The sequence below is a fragment of the Nyctereutes procyonoides genome, unplaced genomic scaffold (assembly GCF_905146905.1).
Source record: "Nyctereutes procyonoides isolate TBG_1078 unplaced genomic scaffold, NYPRO_anot_genome, whole genome shotgun sequence".
Classification (NCBI taxonomy): Eukaryota; Metazoa; Chordata; class Mammalia; order Carnivora; family Canidae; genus Nyctereutes; species Nyctereutes procyonoides.
The window spans coordinates 36,045,707-36,061,734 of NW_026575024.1; the positions used below are offsets into that span (position 1 = coordinate 36,045,707).

The 16,028-nt window shown below is 41.2% G+C and overlaps 1 protein-coding gene across 1 annotated transcript in view; it reads left to right on the forward strand.

The window, feature by feature from the left end:
- Positions 1–16,028, forward strand: part of SLX4IP (SLX4 interacting protein) — a 257,746-nt gene that overhangs the window by 72,645 nt on the left and 169,073 nt on the right.

Genomic DNA, 16,028 nt, shown 5'->3' on the forward strand with positions numbered 1-16,028 from the left:
TATGATTCACATAGTACAAAATTCTATGAAAAGTACATAATTCAGTGAGTTTAAGTATTATACAAACATTACCACAGTATAATTTTAGAGCACCTTCATCACCCCCAAAAGAAACCTGTAACTGTTAGCAATCACTCCTTATTGTTTCTCCACCCCTTGCCCTCATTTCTAGTCCTAGAAATGAATGAAGCAACCATCAGTCTGCTTTCTTTATAAATTTCCCTGTTTTGGACATTTTGTATAAATAGAACTTTACAACATGTGGTCTTTTGGGGCTAGTGTCTTCACTTAGCAAATTGTTTTTTAAGATTCATCCATGTTGTGCTCTGTATTAGTACTTCATTTCTTTTCTTGATTGACTAATATTCCATTGTATGGATATACCACCATTTATTTATCCATTTATCAATTAATGGACATTTGGGTTGTTTGCATTTTTGCCTGTTAGGAATAATGCCACTATAAACATTTGAGTTAAAGTTTTTGTGTATACTTTTATGTTTTCATTTCTCTCGAGTGTAATTGCTAGGTCATATGGTAGCTCTGTTTAACTTTTGGAAAAACTGTCAAACTTTTCCAAATAGGCTGTACCATTTTATATTCCCACCAGCAATGTACGAGGGTTCAGTCTTTTTCTACATCCTTGGCAATAACTACTGTTTGTCTTCTTTAACATTAACATTATTTGTTTCAAGGTTTTATTTATTCATCAGAGACACAGAGAGAGAGAGGCAGAGACACAGGCAGAGGGAGTGTTGTCTTGATTATAGCCATTCCAGTGGTGTGAAATGGTATCTTATTGTGATTTTATTTTGCATTTCCTTCATGGCTAATGATGTTTTCAGATACTTACTGCACATTTATTAATCTTGTTTGGAGAAATGTCTGTTGAGATCTGCTCTTTTTTTTTTTTTTAAGATTTTATTTATTTATCATGAGCGACACACAGAGAGAGGCAGAGGCACAGGCAGAGGGAGAAGCAGGGTCTATGCAGGGAGCCGGACGTGGGACTTGATCCCAGGTCCCCAGGATCACACCCTAGGCTGCAGGCGGCGCTAAACCGCTGTGCCACTGGGCTGCCCGATCTGCTCATTTTTAAATTGGGTTGTCTATATTGTTGAATTGTAAGAGTTCCTTATATATTCTGATTAGACACGTGATTTGCAAATGTTATCCCCCATTCTGTGGATTGTCTCTTTACTTTTTGATCATGTACTTTGAAGCACAAAGGTTTTTAATTTTGACAAAGTCAAATTTATCTGTTTTTTTCTTTATCATGTGTGCTTTTGGTATCATATCTAAGAATCATTGTCTAATCAAGGTCATGGAAGGTTATGTCTATGTTTTCTCTTACATTTACATCTATGATCTATTTTGAGTTAATTTTTGCATATGGTTTGAGCAATGGTGGTTCCAGCTTCATGCTTTTGCATGTAGATATCCAGTTGTCCCAACACATCTGTATGTACATGTTTTCTTTTCTTTCCTCTTTTAATTCTTTCCTCCATTTAATTGCCTTGACATTACATTATAGACTTTGAAAGAAAAGCAATAGCTCCCTGTCCCACCTGTCTCTTTACTCTGTTCTCCCTAGAAGTAATCACTGTGAACTTTTTAAGTCTTTTTTAAAAGATTTTATTTATTTATGAGAGAGAGAGAGAGAGAGTGAGTCACATCACAGGCAGAGAGAGGAGCAGGCTCCCTGGTGGGAGTCTGATGCGGGACTCATCCCGGGACTCCAGGATCATGCCCTGGGCTGAAAGCAGGCGCTAAACCATTGAACCACCCAGGGATTCCCTCTTTTAGCTGTTTCTTCTGGTTTTTATCTCCATATATCTAAGTAGCAGGCTTATATGGCAATTTCTTTCTTTGTCGTTAAACTCAATCTACTTAATTTTGATACATCTTATATAAATCTATAATGTGTCTCATTATTTTGACAGTTTTATGTTATGACAATATTTATTACAGAGCCAAGTAGTATACTCTGATTACAGTTCTTTTTCTGTATCATTTCTGTTTTCCTCTGAGTTAATTCCTGCTCCCATGTTCCCTACAGGCCCCCCCTGTTTTCAGTCCCCTGCCCTCTTCAGCAGTCAAGCTGATCTGTCCTTACCCACCAGCAGCTCTTTAAAGTGCCTGCCTTTCCAATTTTCCAAATGATCAAGTCCAACAGATAATCTTTCTGTTCTATTTTTCCCTTTGTCTTTCTGTCCTTTTTGTTCTGTGGGTCATCTGTCCTGGATTCCTCTCTCACTCCATTCATTCCAGGCTTGGTCACTCTCTAGGATTGCTGTCTTCCAGAGACTTCCTATTGCTCTTATTTTAGGAGTCCCCTTCATTCTCTCCTGTCTTGGATACCCTGCTTCCTAGCCTAGCATGAATGTTTCTATCAGAGATCTTTCTGTACAGTTGAAGTACCTGATGCCCAGATTAATGAAGTTTCTTATTAATATCCTTGAGCCAATTAGCTACCCCCCCCCCCGACTCCTGACTACTGAAAATGAAATAAAGTCATTTAAAAATCCCAAGTCAAGAACCAGCTCCCTTACCCAGAAGGGCAGTCTTACCAAAACTATTAACTCTAGGAACCAAGAAGCTACCAGAAGACCAGAAATGGTGCCTCATCCCCAAATATGGCCATCACTATATCTATCTTTATTCAAGCCTGCTTCTCTTTTTCATGCAGTTCTAAAATATTTGCTTCTTTGACTTTCTAGGGTACAACAGATAGTCAAAAAATTTAAAAATCAGAAGCAGAGAGAATGCTAGAGGTAGACACCCTGTGAACAGTAAGAAGTGCCAGTTAGCTAATAGATAGGGATATTATTTTAAAAACCAATATATAATTAGTAAAGAACTGATGCATACATCATGTATCATTATTATAGAAAATCCTATGTGCGTCAGAATCACATGGAGATATTACTTCATTATGGTCCTTCTCAGTGGCCTATCTCCCCTCAGTACATTCCTTTCTAAGATACTAAACAACTTCTTTGTGCTAGGCATCATGCCTGGTGCTCTTTATGAACACAACCTATAAGGAGTAAGTTTTAATTATCAGGAAAGTAATTTTATGTGGAATAATCCGTTACAATTACAAAATAAAGGATTATCAACTTATATCCTTATGAGAATAGGATACTTGGTGGGCCCTGGGCTTAATCTCCTTTATCTGCTTTTGAAAACACATTATGGGGCACCTGGGTGGCTTAGTGGTTGAGCATCTGCCTTTGGCTCAGATTGTGATCCTGGGGCCCTGGTATTGAGTCCCACATCTGGCTCCCCGCAGGGAGCCTGCTTCTCCCTCTGCCTATGTCTGTGCCTCTCTTTGTCTCTCATGAGTAAATAAATAAAATCTTTAAAAAAAAAACCACATAATGACTATCTTTATGAATGGCATTTGTCACGAAAACTTTGTGTTCAGTAAGTAAAAAAAATTGTATATACATATGTATGTCTATATGTTAGCATATCAATGATTTCTTTGAGAGAGGAGAGAGCATGTGTGAGCAGTGGGGGGAGGGGCAAAGGGAGAGGGAGAGAGAGAACCCCAAGCAGGCTCCATACCCAGTGTAGAGTCCCGTGTGTGGCTCGATGCAGGACTCGGTCTCATGACCCTATAAGATCATGACCCAAGCCAAAATCAAGAGTCCGACGCTTAACTGACTGAACCACCCAGGCGCCCCTCAGTGATAGTTTCAATAAACTTCTGAGTTCTCTCCGTCTTTCCTCCCCACCTTATGTTGTCTTAGTTAACCAAGGAATCTATTATTACAGCTGTGATTCTAAAAAAGAGTTTTGTATAACGTGTTGTAATAAAAATACACTGAATATATTCATTGGAGTGCTGTCTTCAAGTCGGACCACTTCTTAAAACAAACCATCTAGACATGGTGTTAGCCATGATCAGGACTGGCCCCTTCAGATTGTCCAAAGGAGGAATCTGAGCTTAGGATTTTTTGAGTAAAACAGGACGGAAGTGGAACCCACCCACCCGGCTGTGCCATCATCTCTGTTACATCAAGAAGATATAGCTTCATTTTGAGGGCTGATCAAGACCTTGCCCAGTAAATGGAACTCATTAGAACTTCCATTAACCACAGTAATGAAACAGGAAGAAGTCACTGTGGTGGATGCTACGGATGTTAGAGATCAGTGCAGTAGACTGGGTGGCTGCTGGAGTCTGGGGAGAGTAGGCTCAACACTGCAGAGGCTGAATATGAGTTTGGTGGCATGTATTGCATGTGTCACGTGAGCATTGGAGAGAATTATTAATAAGGTAAAACTGGTAAATGTTTGTTTTGATCTTTTGCTGTCAGTAGAAAATGTAGATTGTGTTGCAGTTAATATCAAGGGATTATTAGTTCTCCCTTGGTGTCACCTTTTTCTTGGGATCATAGATCTTTTTGTAAAGTTCTATTATCACCCTCCCCTCCTAGCTCAGTGGTGCAAATCAGTGGTTTTCAAACCTCTTCTCCTTGTCCCCCCGCCCCCCATAGAGTGAAGGCGTTCTGTTGGTAGGAGCCTGTCTCCCTCCCCACTCCCATCCAGGCTGCTCAATAGGGAGCAGGAAGGAGATAATGAAGGAGGGAGAGAGATAATATGGCCTCTGGTCTCCTGGGCCTGTGACTACCAATGACACTGCACAAAACTAAAACCTGGATTTTGCTGACCCATTTTTTTCTCACCCACTTGCCCCACCACCTATTAAGATGTTCTTTGCCCACCCAGGTCTGTGTGTTCCTGGGGAGGAAGGGTTGTCCTACACGTGTTCATGTATCAGCCTGGGTGCCAGCTGCTGGTCTTCTTCCCCTAGCACTTTCCTTATCCTTCTTCCCAGCCACTGAAGCACTTAATACATAATCCATCCATGTGACAGCAGCCCAGTTGCAAAAATGTTGAAGGGAACATACCCCATTGGTGGGGAAGGGATCCTGCCACAGGGCTGCTTGGGCCTTTTGCGAATACAGAGTTTGGTAAGATGGCAGGTCATAGCCACAAGGCTGGGTGCACAATCCCCTTCCCTTCTGCCCTAAGCTTTTGCTTTTTTCCCTGCCATTTAGCCTCTATCTAAGTCTCCGGTCCACTTGTCTTCTCTGCTTTTGTTAGCTGTATCTGTGTATGCAAACAGAGGTCTAATCTTTCCTCTGCCTCAAACCTATTAGCACTGGATCAGTGGATACAAATGAATGGGGAAAGTGGCCATCACTGCCTCCCTGGCCAGATGGATGTCAAGCTCAGATCTGCCTGGAAGGGACACTTGGCCACAGATATTGTAATGGTCACCGAGACATGGAAATTGTTGATAGCTTTCTCCTCCTGGTAGAAGTTTATATATATATTTTTTAAGATTTTGTTGATTTATTTGAGAGAGAGAGAATGAGGGGAGGGGCAGAGGGAGAGGGAAAGGCAAAGAATCTCAAGATCACTCTGCACTGATCACGGAGCCTGATGCAGGGATTGGTCTCACGACCTTGGGATCATGATCTGAGCCAAAACCAAGAGTTGGATGCATAACTGACTGATCCACCTAGGTGCCCATATTAAATTTGTTCCTAATGATGAAGTTGCACTGAACCAATTGAGAGGAGGGGAGTTGATTGAATTCATTCAAATCACATTTCACTGATTTTCATGCTAATTGTTAGATTGGCTAAATTTATCCCCTCCTCTGTATGGGAACATAATGAAATGCTTTATTTTTCCATAGTTGTTGAGGTACAATTATATGGAGAGAGATTAATTATAGGATAAATGAGGTCATATTCCCTTTACCCTTTTAAATGTTATGTTAAACTCTAATAATTATTTCTAAAATGAGATCCTAAGCACCAGGGAAGATGAGGACCATGACTGCTTATTACTGTCATCTTCCCCAGCTCCTGGCATGGTGCCTGGCACAAGGCACCCAGTGCTGCCTTATTGAATGAGTGAAAAATTTTTTTGCAGGAGAGGATACATTGGAGCTGTCTGCTGGAGGATATATTATTATGTAAGAAGCTCATGGTAAGCTTTAAAATTATGAGCAGGTTAAGAAATCTTTGTAAAAGTTATCTTTCATATAAACAGTAACTCACATTTTCAGCTTCGTCTGAATTCTTTTTTGCATCTGTAAAATCCATTTTTTAAAAGGATGTGAACAATAGGTGAAGTATTTCTTCTAAAATGAATCCAGAGTAGGAGGCAGTGAAGTTTGGTGGTTTGGTTTTGTTCTTGCCTGGCACAGGATTGGGAGGGCTGGGCTGGCTGGTTCAGCACAGAGCCTGCAGGGTTGGCTAGGGGCCCCAAAGACCCTCAAGATGGGAGATGTAGAGGAAACAGGAAGGTCTGGCAGTAGTGACAGTCTGCACTCAGCCCGGGGCTGTGTGAGGGAAGAAAGCTGCAGGCCTTATGGGGTTATTAATAAAGTGGACCAGCTATGTCCATTTGGTGTTTATTACCTATGGATGGTGCACAGAACTCCATGGTGGGGAGTGGGGGCTGTATGGTATTTCTCAGGTCAGCTCCTCTTTGGGCATCAGTGTGGTTCTTCTCAAGCTCTGATGCAGCCCCAACATTTCCTGGGTTAACCTACTACAGATATGGCCATTGGGGAAACATTGTAGGCTACCTGCCTTGTTCTAGTTCCAATTACTGAGAAACATGAAATGATTGTTCCATCTGCTATGGCCAGGCCTGGGGAGGAAGTCAGACACACCCAGGGCTCTGCGCAGGGCTCCTGGGGCCTGTTCAGTGATGCTGAGACAATGATCGTAGGGAAGACATTTAATTGGAATTTCAGTTTAATATGCACATAAAAATGTCTTTGATGTTTACCATAATTAATATTTTTTTTCATAATTAATATTTTTGTGAGTTGCTTTCAAGTTTTCATTTGACCCGAGGGGGTGTATGGTGGTAATGGTGCCATAGACACCAAGATACGCATGTTCAGGAGACAACAGAGCAGTGTGGAGACCTGGGAATCAATCAGTTACTTGCCACTGGATCTTTTCAAAGCTCTCAAAAAAGGATCATGATTCATGTTTGCCTATATTTTAAGATGCAGTGCAGATCAGCTGACATTTTGCCCCAAGCCCTCATCGTCTCTTGCTCTGTACACTGTCTCCTGGTTTCTTATTTTCCTAGCTTCTGTCATTACTTTGAACACTTATGATATCAAGTAAACACATCTAGCCTGAATTCCCAGGCGAGGCCTCTGCATCCAACATCCAGAAGTCTCATTCCCTTCCTGCCATTGGAGTATTTCTGGGCCATGCGCCCTTCTCTTGCTTCTGTTGCCATTGTCTTGGCTCCAGATGGCACCTTCTGTTGTCAGACTGTCTAGTGGCCACTTAGCTACTTTCATGCCTCAGTTTCTCCCCTTCTTGCAGCCACCCTGCCCTCGGGGGCCAGGGTGATCTTTGTTTTTTTTTTTTTTTTTTTTTTTAATTTTTATTTATTTATGACAGTCACAGAGAGAGAGAGAGAGAGAGAGAGGCAGAGACACAGGCAGAGGGAGAAGCAGGCTCCATGCACCGGAAGCCCGACGTGGGATTCGATCCCGGGTCTCCAGGATCGCGCCCTGGGCCAAAGGCAGGCGCCAAACCGCTGCGCCACCCAGGGATCCCTGATCTTTGTTATTTACCTGTGTGTGTGTGTGTGTGTGTGTGTGTGTGTGTGTGTGTGTCCGTCCGTGTGCATGCATGCACATGTGTGTTCATAGTGTATGATTAAAAGTCCTTAGCACGGGATCCCTGGGTGGCGCAGCGGTTTGGCGCCTGCCTTTGGCCCAGGGCGCGATCCTGGAGACCCGGGATCGAATCCCACGTCGGGCTCCCGGTGCATGGAGCCTGCTTCTCCCTCTGCCTGTGTCTCTGCCTCTCTCTCTCTCTCTCTCTCTCTCTCTCTCTGACTATCATAAATTTAAAAAAAAAAAATTAAAAAAAAAAAAGTCCTTAGCGCATTATTTAAAGTAGAAGTAAAGAAAGAAGGAAAATCAAAGAAAAGCTTGATATTCTTGTCCAGTCTACCTTTTTTCTTCCAAGTGTGTTTTGTCTTTATAGTTGATGTATATATATATATTTTAATCATTTTATTTATGTAAATAGTTTCAAATATGAAATAGTACTGAAAAGACTTTAATGAAAGGTAGCAGGTCCCTGGACCCCACTTCTCCTCATCTCAAAATCCTGTACCTCAAAGATACTTCTTTTTAGCTGCTGATATTGTAATTTCTTGATTTGCCAAATTTTGCTGTTATCTATGCACTTCTGTAGTTGGGAAGTGGCATTCTTACACTTCTTGCTTCCTATCAGCCCACATAGAAACTTTCCCTGTGTCCCCTGTAGTTGTATCACGTTGTTTATTAGCTAAATCTGGCTTTGGTGTTTATATTATTGTAATTGTACAAGTATTTTCACTGCTGTACCAAACTATACCACGGATATTTTCTTAGTGTTCTAATGTTTTGTGTTTCCTGGAATTTAGAGTTGCTTCTTTTTATATATATATATATATATATATATATATATATATATATATATATATATATATAGTTTTTTTCTTTGTTTCTATCACTTCTTTCCATCTAAATTATCCAAATAGACTATATTTTCCCACGATCAGCCCCATTGGATAATATTGGTACATTTCTTTGTCTCTTCCCAGACATGTTATCCTGCTTTCTGTACTGGCCGCATTTGAGACTCAGTTCACAGGCGTCATCCTCATTTTCCCCTCACTTCTCTCCTATGTTAGATCCTCTCTCTCCTCCTTTACTCTTTCCACTTTATTTTTATTTATAACTTATTATAAGTTATTATTCCAATAACTTTCTGAATAAGGAATGTGGATGTAGGGGATAAGGACTTGCAGTTTTGTGGTCAGTGCCTCTCTGCCAGCATCCCTGGGGATGAGCATCAGAAGGGTCTCGCTGTCCCCTAAAGTCTTCTCCCTTGCTCCTTGCTGGACCCATGGGCTGGTCCTCTTCATTGTCACCTACATGTAGAGCTTCATTTTCTCCACCATACCTTCCTCCATGTTTCAACATCACTGTAACCTTTCACACTTCTGCATTTGTTCATGCTGTTCCCTCAGGCTGAAGGGCTCTTCTCCAACTGTCTACCTGGTAGAAGTCTAGTCAGCATGCTAGATGTCTGTTCAGGTGATAAAATTATAATTGAGAAAGAACATTATTTCTACATTTGTTTAGCAAAACATGAAATGGCAGTTTTCAAACAAGCATATGGCAACTGTTGGATTAGGGTTTGTCAACTGCTTTAATCCTTTTGGGAGTGAGCTAGGGTATAACTCATCAGCAAATAGAGTTAATACTGTTTCAGCATGGCAGGTGACTTTAGAAATGGTGAGCAAACTAACATGCTGGCTGTTTGAAGTACATCTTCAAGATTGCCATTCAGGTGTTGTGTCCATCAAATTCATTTTGATCTTCTGAGATAGTTTTAGTAGGCCTCTGCATTAGCTTCCTAGGCTGCCTGAACAGGTTACTACCAATGAGGTGACTTAAAGCAATTAAAGTTTATTGTCTTACAGTTTGAGAACCCAGACATCTGAAATCGAGTTTGAAGTTGGCAGGACCTTGCTGCCTCTGGAGGCTCTAGGGGAGAAGCCATTCTCTGCTTCTCCCAGCTTCCACTGGGTGCCAGCTTCCTCGTTTTCTGACTGCATCCCTTGCTTTGTCTTTACATCACCTTCTCATCTGTGTGTTTGTCTTCTCTGTGTGTCTTTTATAATGACACTTATAATTGGATTAGGGCCCATCTGGATAATCCAGGATGATCTATTCATCTCAGAATCCTTGTTAAAGACCTTTTTTTTAGGGATGCCTTGGGTGGCTCAGCGATTAAGCATCTGCCTTCGATTCAGGGCATGATCCTGGAGTTCCAGGATCAAGTCCCACATCGGGCTTCCTACATGGAGCCTGCTTCTCCCTCTGCCTAAGTCTCTGCCTCTCTCCTTCTGTGTCTCTCATGAATAAATAAATAAAATCTTTAACCAAAAAAAAAAAAAAGACCTTTTTTCTAAAAAGGGTAGTATTCACAGGTTCTAGCAATTAGGACATGCACATTGGGGGGGGCACCATTCAACCTAGTATGGCCTCTAAAGCACGGTGCCCTTTGAGATATGTTGTCTCAGCTGATAAATTTGTTCTCGGGTCATAGTGATCATGCATCAACCAGTATTTTCCTGGTTTATTCATTAATTAACAGATAAACATACCATGTACCAGACCCTGTGCTAGGTGCTAGCATTACAAAAGCCAACACAGAAAAAATCCCGACTCTCCAGAGCCCACAGTATTACCAGAAAGGCCAGCTTTCTCATGAGGATTCTAATCTATTATTTGAGCACATTTTTTAATAACTATAGAAATAGATTTGGAAATACAAAGGGGAATGCAGGCAGATATGGTAGACACAGTGGAAAGTGTAGAGAGGTCTAGTCAAAGGATTACTGTCAGTTTTACCAACCAGAGGGGTTTTGAGCAGACTTTTAGTGTGCACAGTGGTTGGATGATACAAACATGAACTCATTGGTAAAGCTAGGTGTTAAACTCTCTATGGAATCATCTCAGTTTGTTTAATATGAGCCCTGTTACTTCATGCCCCCCAAATTTATTCTATCCCCAAGGAAGATGTTTTTAACAAAGCAAATGGAACATACCCTCAGCCTTTGGAAATGCTTTATTACTTTCCATTGTTTTAGGATACTTGCTTGTACTCAAAACTATTTCTTTAGGGTATTCTTATAAGGCTCTCTGGAACTTCATTAATAGAAAGGAAGAATACTTTTAATCCAAAATTATGTCTTCTATTAGAGGTTCTAATCCAAGGTTTCTTTATAATAAAGCGCTGTGTTTTAGACAGATTGATACCATGAATAAAGGACTTGAGTTTGTCAGTGATTTCTTTACTGGGGGAAGAAAAGAGATTGACACATTTAAGATTATCCATTAATATAATTACACCTTCTCTTTTGCATTTCATTCTGCTTTTTCATTTGGGGAAGAAAAGGTGGAGGGACAGCTGGTGCCTCTGTAATTGCACATCACAGCCAGCCAACCTTATCTGTGAATTCCTGGGAGTGGATCACAAATGTCATCCTCTTTCTTGCATGTTACAATTAAAAAAACAAAATGCAAACAAAAATGTTGACAGACCTAGTGGTTCTATCTTACCCAAATAATTGATCATTATGGGTGTTGTGCAATCATTTACCAATTAAGAGTGGAATTGATTTTATTTTTAACTTTTGAAGCTAATTAAAAAATAGTTTTAAGTTTTTTTTTTTTTTTTAAGATTTTATTTATTCATGAGAGACACAGAGAGAGAGGCAGAGACACAGGCAGAGGGAGAAGCAGGCTCCCCACAGGGAGCCTGATGCGGGACTCAATCTCAGACCCTGGGATCATGCCCTGAGCCAAAGACATAGACACTCAACCGCTGAGCCACCCCGGCGTCCCAAAAAATAGTTTTAAGTTTTTAGAAGATAATTCAAAATGTGTTAGTAAGAAATTCTCCAACATTGTACTGTTCTCACAATTTTTCTAAATTTGAAATTATATCAAAATGAAAGATGGGGTGCCTAGGTGACTCAGTCAGTTAAGCATTGGACTCTTGGTTATGGCTCAGGTCATGATCTCAAGGTCATGGGATCAGGGTCATGAGATCAAGCAAGCCCCCCTCCTCAAATAAATAAATAAAAATCTTTTTTTAAGAAAAAGCATCAAAGCGATTTTTAAAAAGTTTGTTCTTATTACAAGAACTGGACCCTTCATGGGAACATGACATTAGTTTGACAAACATCATTTTTGAAGCATAATTAATTTTCATGTTGCAATTAAGTTATTCAAGTGGGATTTGTACTTTCCATAATCACTCATCCCCTTGCCCCTCTTTTCTCCTCTCCATCTCCATACTCATGAGTAAAAACATGCACCAGCTAACATTTATGAAGTAGAAAATAACTTTACTTATATTACAAGGGAGAGTTAAGGGGCATGGGCCTTAACCTTCATTGGCCTTGCTGTATTTATGGATTTTTCTTTTTCTTTTCTTTAAACTCCTGGAAATATGTGTTACTGTAATAGATTTGGTCTTTGGAGTGAGCTCTGGGCCTTTCTACTTATGTATCAGGACAAGGGAGGAAGGCCTAGACTTGTCAGTCCCTGTCTGAAGACCCAGAAGACAAACACTTTTGAGTCTACATGAAGACCTATGCCCAGCCAGAGTCACTGGACATGTTGGCTGGTCATGTTTGTTTTTGTAGTTTGGGATTTTCCTTCTGAACCTGGATGGAAACATCTCAGATACCTTTAAACTCTATGACCAAATGCAGTCCAGCTCAAAGTTAGGCTATCAGAGATCCCTGGATCTTTCCTTCAGGTGTGTGACTTACAAACATGGTGGTATAAAGTTTCATTTTGATCTGTGCAAGGAAAATAGATGGTATTCATCAGTGATATGTTCGGATGGATTTCTGGGTCTATGTGCTTTGTAATAATAAGTTTAGGATGGCGTCTAACAAAAAGTAGATTCAGATATTGCCCACTACTTTCCTTTAATTAGAAGTCCAGTTTCAGGTGGGCCATGTAGATATAAGAGTTTTGATTTTTATAATTCAGTCATATTTTTGTTCATTAGCCTTGTGGTAAAAGAAGATAAAATAAATGGTTCACCATTGGAGACTCATTCTTATCACTTTTTTTTTAATACTAGTTAAAATTTCATATCACTAAGAAGGAAGGAACACTAAAATCATTGAAAATTCAAGGACTCTGTTTAAGGACTCAGGGACCATGTTCTGTAATTGCTATCATGTGAAGTGTTCTTTTTAATTCTAGTCCACCTGGATAGAAACTAACTTAAGTCAAAATTAGCATTATTTTTGATGCCAGGAGAATTTCATTAGTGCAGGAAGCCTTTTTCAGTCTCTGCCTTCAGAAGAGACTTACTTTTTAGCAGTTGTTTTTATTTCTCCACTGATGGAGAAGTCCAGGACCATGTGCAGCCCACAGAGCTGCCACCTATGGAAGTTGGGAGACAACCAGCAGAGGTGGCACTGTGAGGATTCTAGTTTTCTCTGCTCCAGGTTTGGCTACCTAGCCAGTACTCAGCTATAGAACATGGTACCTATCAGAAGTTTTGGGAATCCATATTGGCACTCAGTTATGAACAGGCTGACACTTCATTTATTTTTTTTATTTTTAAAAGATTTTCTTTATTTATTCATGAGAGACACAGAATGAGAGAGAGAGAGAGGCAGAGACACAGGCAGAGGGAGAAACAGGCTCCATGCAGGGAGCCCCACATGGGACTTGATCCCGGGTCTCCAGGATCAGGCCCTGGGCTGAAGGCAGCGCTAAACCGCTGAGCCACCCAGGCTGCCCTGACACTTCATTTAATATTTAAGGGAATCCACCTTGTAGTAAAGACAAAAAATGCTAAAAAGCTTTGCAGGGGGATGAACAACCTCTGTTTTTGAAAACAAAAATAGCATAAAAAAGCTTTCTCATGTTATCTGTCCTGGAGTTAGGCAAAGCAGTCTCTGAGATACAGATTTGGAGTTTTGAAGCACAGTACTTACTGTCCTGGTTGGTACTGTCCTTTATTGGTTAGTCTTTATGTTTCTGGTATGAGTTTGTGTATTTAGATGGTTCAGTGAGTCTTCAAGCTTTTGCCCTTGTGAGATCTGTTTGCACATTGGTAAGACGTGTGAACATGGTACCATTGGTGTTTTGTGGCTTTGCGCTTTTGATTTCCTTCTGAAGCTGCCACCATGATGTTAACTTTTGATGAAGTTAAGAGCATCAGAGTGTAGGAGAAAATGATTACCAGTGCTTAATAATGTCCCGAAGTTTTAGGAGTTTGGGAAAAGTGCCCATTTCCATGAAGAAGTCAGAGCTCACATGGGGAGAAGCTCCCTGACCACATGTAAATTGAGAAATAGATTTCAAAATCAGTTTTGATTAAAATGGGAATTTGAGCCTGTCACTGAGAAGCAACCAGCTTTCTGTAAATTATGGCATGAGCATAAGGGTTTGGTATAGAGGCTGTAGGCCTTTTTCCATTTTGCTTCAAAAACTGGATTGATTATAAAGAGAAAATAATGAATTTTGATATTGAAACAATTTTTTTTAAAGGGAAGTGTAATTCCTAAAGTGATTCTAAGGTGGAAAATAAGAAATGATTAGTAATACTTTTCAAAAGAACCAGTGTTGCAGCTAGCTTTTTTGAAAAGTATGTATGCATGTAAAAACAGAGATGGTAGACCCTGATGAACACAGTTTCTCATATTAGACACATTGAGATGTTTCTTATAGTGAATACATCAGTGGCTTAAGGAGCATGTATATTTGTAGAGTCCTCTGCTTATTAATACATCTTTAGATTTATTCCTGGCTAATGAGGCTGTAGCGTATCTTTATGTTTAGACTGTGCATAGAGAGTCCACTAAGCAGTGTGACATGCAAGATCTAAGAGACATCCTAAGAGATAGATTCTGGGCAGTAGCCCAGCTTGTCATATTGACCCCTTTTCTGGAATGGGACCTCTCCCCACACCATGGCTGCAATATCTTGCTTATGGGATCAGACCCTCACTCCCACCTGCTGCCCGCTCTGCCTTTGAATGAATCTGAAGTTCAGATTCATTTTGGAAATTGGTAGTTTAGACTGACAGATACAGAAACTGTTTATGCTTGAGAAGATGGTATATTATCTGCTTTTATTGTACAGGTTTGCCAGGTAAACCTCCCTCCAGCCTTTTTCTGGAAGTGAGGGTCTTTGTACAGAGCACAGAGTATGTCTCAGCTAAGGGGTGATGATGATGAGGAGGAGATGATGATGATGATGACGATGATGATGATGTGGGTGGAGGGCTTCTGCTCCCTGCCAGAACCCACTGATCACATTTGAGCCTAGGAAGGTGGGGTGAACAGGGCCAGAAGCTGAGATCAGGAGAGGATTTGTAAGGTTCTAGGTACCCTCGGGGTCACACTGGGAACCAGGAAGGAGAGCTGGCCTAGCGTGGAGGAGTGGGGTACACTCCATGCCTCCCTTCTTCCTTCCTGCAGTGCACTCTTGAACACTTTCTATGGGCCAGGCATTGCTAAACATCAGGGCTTCAATAATTAGTGAAAATAGATGCAGACCTCATCGCCTCTCAGAAGAATCTGGTAGTCAGATCAGTGACACAGAAGCAGAAAAAATTGGAGTCTTGAACTGTTGTTTCAAACAGATGCACATGATACTGTTGGCAAGGTAAAAGGTAGGATGCCTGTTCTGGAGCCCCCAGGTTTCCATGAGGAAGAGGCCTTGAGCCAAGCCTGAATGAAGCCCCAGTGGGTGCCCAGGGGGAGGTGGTTGCAGCCAGGGTTGGGGGAGTGCCTTCCAGCAGAGCCAGGGTCTTGTATCTTTTGTTTTCTGTTCTGTGTTCAGCTCCCGGAACAGGTATGGTGTTTGGTATATATTCAATAAATAAAAATTAAGTGAATGAAGGGCAGCAGTGAGTGTAGAGACCGTGGATTGACATGAGGCTGGAGAAGCTGGCAGGAGTCAGACCCCATGGAGACTTGTGGCTAAAGAGACCATATATATGGGTTGTTGTGGAAATTGAGACAAAAGGGGAGGTGCTATTAATAGTTGTGTTTGGATACTAGGCTTAAAATGAGACTGACTTGGGCAAACTAGAATATATGGACAGCCTCTTATAGGCCACCACAAAGAATTTAGTCTTTTTTTTTTTCTAAGAGCTGAATGCCTTTCAAAAGTTTTTCAGCTTGAGTTGGGGGTAGGGGGGAGGTGGAGGCAGGGTAAGACTTGATCACACTGGTAGCAGATTGAAGGTGAACTGACTTTAGGGGATCATGGGAGACTGGTGCAGTCAAGGGCCAAGCAGGAGGAGGTGGTAGCTTGGACTGGAGGCCAGGACGGTGGGAGGCGGGGGAAGAACACAGGATGTGGTGATGGGTTGCACGTGGCTGCTCAGGAAAGGGAGGCAACCGGGTCTCAGAACTGGACA